The sequence below is a fragment of the Montipora capricornis genome, chromosome 8 (genome assembly GCF_036669925.1).
Source record: "Montipora capricornis isolate CH-2021 chromosome 8, ASM3666992v2, whole genome shotgun sequence".
Classification (NCBI taxonomy): domain Eukaryota; kingdom Metazoa; phylum Cnidaria; class Anthozoa; order Scleractinia; family Acroporidae; genus Montipora; species Montipora capricornis.
The window spans coordinates 51,315,613-51,320,612 of record NC_090890.1 but is presented as its reverse complement, the minus strand read 5'-3'; the positions used below and the strand labels follow the sequence as shown (position 1 = coordinate 51,320,612).

Genomic DNA, 5,000 nt, shown 5'->3' with positions numbered 1-5,000 from the left:
GTCACAGAGGTGGGAGGCACGATTGATGACCACTAAACCACCCTGACTCCCCTTTGCCTTTACCGCTGTGCATTTTTCTTGAGATATCATGAAATTAGGGTTGTAGTTGTAATTGATTTTAGCATTAACAATTCGAATTCTTTTCATTCACATCATGCAAGAAACCGCTTCTTTTTCTTTCACCGCAGAAAGAGTCAAAGATCTTCCCACCAACCACAGGCGGGGCAGTAAAAATGGCGGCCGAGATGGAAGTAGCTTTCCTTGGCCAAGTACCCCTCGATCCTCGGATAGGACGCTGCTGTGATGAAGGAAAGTCATTTTTGTCTGAGGTTCCGGAATCACCAGCCGCTGACGCTTACAAGCAAATAATTCAAAGTATGCAGGCTTAGTGTAAATCTCTTATTCTGTGGTTTAACATATAATACTCGGAGACATTTTTGCTTATTGCCTCTGCGGGTCTCGGAAAAAATACTACGCAACTCGCAAAATATCCGCGCGTATTATAAGTCAAACCATCGAATTAGATGTATTTATTATTCCACTATTACGTCATTTTACCGTATTTGGTCAAGAGAACGCGCAAAATATGAGACGGTATTACACTGTAGAACAGAGCAAATACAGACGGAACTGGAGTTTTCGAGGAACGAAATTGTTTTCAACACGATACAAAGCCCGAGAATTTAGCTTGTCATCGCTTGTCTCTCGTCATTTCGTTTATACAATCAAATAAAGGACATTTGGCTGGCTTTCTGTGCCGTTTACATCGTTCGCAAGCGCCCTGAAGGACAGATGATGCATTTTTTTAGGAACACTCTTACCAAATTAAAATTGAAGCAAAATAACACCTTTTTGTATAGTGGAATACTAAATCTCTTATTCGATGGTTTAACATATAATACTCGCGGACATTTATAATACTACGCAACTCGCAAAATATCCGCGCGTATTATATGTTAAACCATCGAATAAGATGTATGTATTGTCTTCTTCAAAGAGTTTCAGCGAAAAGGAAACCGCCCAACTTTCGTAAACTTTGTGTTGTCTTTCCCGTCGAACCTTTCTTTTTTGTCTCAACTATTTAAATGAACTTTGCTTGCAGGTGAATTTGGGATGATTATTAAATTTTTTTTTTGTAGAAATTTTGGACTATTGTGCGGATAAATCAGAAGATCAGTGAATTACACCGGGAAAGATCACCTCAGATCGCTCGAAAACAGATTCTGTCTTCAATGATTTAAACAAAGTCTGTGATTGGATGATGTTGAATTCGCCCGAAACAAAGAGAGAAGCATGGAAAAGTGGGGCTGGATTGACCAATCAGGTCAATAAACAGACAACTTTAATTTCAATCCGACGACAAAAAACAGATCACTTGACTGTGAAGGTGACTTTTTTTTGTAAATGGAACATATGAACGACAGCTAAACAGAGACACATTCTAATAACGAAGGAAGGAGGACTGTGATGGGCCAATCATTGGAGGATAAACGCAATAAAAAAAAAAACAAATAAGGCAAAAAACCTTACACAGAGACGAGCAGATTCTTTTGGACACGTCTATTGAAGAACCTGGTTATCAGTTGTTTCTGCAACAGTAATTTCTGGGAGGTTGTCAGTTCCATATTCCGATAGAGGAGTGGAGAAAACCCCTGTCTAGGGCTCAGGTTTTGGCTCTTGGAATGGAGAACTTCGCTCATGGTATAAATACCTTTTTACCAGTTCAGTTTTCAGGTCTATATCATGCGGACGATTACCTCATCAGTTTCAGTTTCATCAATTTCTGACTTCTCCATCTGTTGTCAAAAGACTTTCCTATTCGGCTTTTAATGTTGTCAAGAACTAGTAATAGTAATCAGCAGTGATTATCTTCTACGGAAAGCAGAGGGTAACAACAAAAAACGGTGCAGAACAGGATTCTGTTTGAGTGTCCTTTTTGTAATGGGTCTCGAGTGGTGTCCCTTTTAGCCCTTGTTTCTCATCCGATAAAAAGAGAAGCAGCTAAAAGCGAACTTTCTTCTGTTTCTTTTCTGCTTCATATTGCCACCGTGGTGTGTGCTGTTAACGTAGAATTTTGATTTCTGAGCAAGTTTATATCATAGAAAATTTGCGACAAATTCGCCGTTGTCCTCGTAGGAAAAGACTGTCCTTCAGTGATTTCTTTTCAAAGGAACAGTATCATTCTTAGATTCATATTTTTTTGCAGTTTACCTGTCCTCTTACCACTAAAGTCAAACTCTACATCTCTATGCAATAAGCGCATTAAAAAGTTCCTCATATTACTGTGTAAAAGTCTGCTTTTTAATGATTTTTCTGCTTCTGTGTATGGAAAATAACTGAGTTTTCTCTGCGGTCTTTTTCCCATGATCTTCGCGGAAGTTACATTCTGTCCCTCAACAAACCTAGAACCACAAGTTATGATCTTAGTTGCGCTTTTTCTTACTCATCAGCTAACTCGTAGAATGCGCTACCTGATTTTATCCCCACCGCTGAATTAGCAGGTTTCAAAATGAGAATCCCGGACCGCATTTTGCATTGCCGCTTTCCTTTTTAATTAATGTATCTTTAAATAATTTATGTTTAGTTATGTATCTATATATGCTATGTATTTTAGTTGTAAATGTAATGTCTCGAAGGTAGCAGCTCTTGTAGTTAGTCTGAAATTCGAAATGAAAGAAAGTTTATGCATGTGTGTATGTTACCTTAAGCAGGGCGCGTGCGTACACGTTATATTCCGTGACTCCAGTGCTTACCATGAGTAATAAAATAACTTTTTCGACGAATATTAAAGCGATCGAAACCTTACACTTAATTGACAAGGATGGTCTGGGGCTGTGAGTAGGAGTGGGATCTGTCTCATATGATGTAGGGGCCGATATTTCTCTCCCTCAATGCCGTACCGGGAGGAAAGTCGGTATCTGAAAACAGCGAAGGGCCAGCAAAAAATAATAATAATTTAAAAATTTATAGCGCGCAAATATCTATATGAATATATGAATATCTGTATGAATATAAATATGCGTCCAAAAGCGATCGCACGGGCCGAAATCCCGGGATGACTCGTTTGGTACGACCTTCCTGCGCCATGTCTGGAGGTACTGCATTTTTTCACTTGTTTAAACATTCCGTCAGCGCATGCGTAAACGGTTTGGCTCTTTAATCCGATTCGTACAATACCAAAAAAGATGCTGGCATTTACAGGGAATTGACATTTCAGTTGATTCCGCAGGCATAAACATAACGTCAGAACCGTGCGTGTCTGGTCTTCTCGAGACGGAGTTGAGAGATGTTTTCATGCGGACTGGGACGCCTAAAATAATTGCTTTGTTGTAAACAAAGCGGTTCACGAGTGAAGTTGTCTCTCTGGCCTTTCTGAGGACGAATTCCAGGACCTACCGATACAATTTGGGCAAACTTTGAAAGCTAAAAACTTCAATCGATCCTGTCTTTTGCTCAGAGGACTGGGTGGCCAGACACTTTCCTTCTGGTGGAATGACACAATTACCCATAATTATTTTTGGGCATGAGCGAAGCAACTTCAGAAGCACGAGACTGGCCCTCATTAAATGGCTGAAGCGCAGCCGGAGGAAAAAGTCGGAAGAGGATTTCTAGCCAGATACTAAGAAGTAGCCCTGGTGTGTACATTGAACGTAGACTTTTGATTTCTGAACAAGTTTTTATCGTAGAAAATTCGAGGGAATGTAATGCTTTTTTCCGCTGTTAGCCTCGTAGCAAAAAACTAGCCTTTCATAATTTCTTGTCAAAGGAACGGTAGAATGTAGTGGAAATCGGGACTAAACGTCGGGATGTCAGACGGTGATAGCTGTCATGCCAGTCATGGTCATTCGGTACTATGAACACTCTATCATAACGTTTTGACTAAGGTCTTACTACAGTGAGTTTTTCGCAGAGTGAAAAAAGCGAGTGGACCGCTTGGCGATCGAGACTTGTGATGACGTAGAAGCAAATATTGCAAGTACTATCGGTATTTTCCAGGCATATACGGCGTGGTTAGTACTTAAGGGGTTATAACTTGTAATATGCCTCGCCGTTTGGCGCCTCTTACTTACCATTATTTACGGTTAATTGTTAATTAGTTTTAATGTGGGCCTTGTGCCCTGATGGACACTTAGATCATGTTTAAGCTATGCTCAAAGTGTACGTACCTCACTGGATTTTGTGCCTTCCTCGTGTGGGCCCGGTTGTTCAAAAGACGATTAACGCTAATCCCAGATTAAAAATTAACCAAGGAGTTTATTTCGCTACTCCCAACTGCTGTTAAACGCTGAAATTCGGCAAAAATTTACATTAGAAGAAGTTAATCTTGAAAAACAAGAAGAAGCAACAGAAGTTTTCACCAAAATGTTGAAAACATGAAAGAAAAAGTTACGCTAATCCTGGATTAAGTTAATCGCTTGAGCTTGAGTTGAGCTTGAGTGAGGCTCCAGCACTTGGCTAAGTAGCCTGACTTCTGGCTGTTATACACAATTGTGGTCTCATTCAAACAGAAGCCCTTCAAGCTAATCCTGCCAAGCCGACCACATGCTGGAAAGGTCAGACCACAACACCGGGAACACTGTCCCCTACTCTTTTCGAATATTGTGTGGGATCTTTAAATGTTCACCCAGAGTTAATGAACAAGGGTTGTGAGACGGGACCTCCGGCTTATCGTCCTTATCCGAGAAGACTCGAGAGTCTAACCATTTGCAAAGGCAGCACTTTCTCCTCAGTTATTTGAAGACCCTGAGTGTTGGTCCGGCCGGAGTTGAACTCACGACCTCCCGCGTGACAGCCCGGTGCTCAACCAACTGAGCCACCGGTGCGCGGTGGCTCGCGCGCACCGATCGTGCGCGGTGGCATCGCGCGATCGGTTTTTGAACAACCGGGCCCTGGCAGGTCTTTGCACCTTAGTGTACGTTCTGATAGCGGATTGTTGTGACGTTAGGTGACCTCTGTATCCTTTTCACCTTTTACCTGGGCGCTTCAACGGTAGATAAACG

At 41.4% G+C, this 5,000-nt stretch overlaps 1 long non-coding RNA gene across 1 annotated transcript; it reads left to right on the top strand.

The window, feature by feature from the left end:
• Positions 1 to 192: 192 nt before the first annotated feature.
• Positions 193 to 2,790, top strand: LOC138013496 (uncharacterized). Its single transcript, XR_011125246.1, has 2 exons — positions 193 to 375; positions 1,140 to 2,790. It is a non-coding gene; the product is annotated as an uncharacterized lncRNA (long non-coding RNA).
• The last annotated feature ends 2,210 nt before the right edge of the window (positions 2,791 to 5,000 follow it).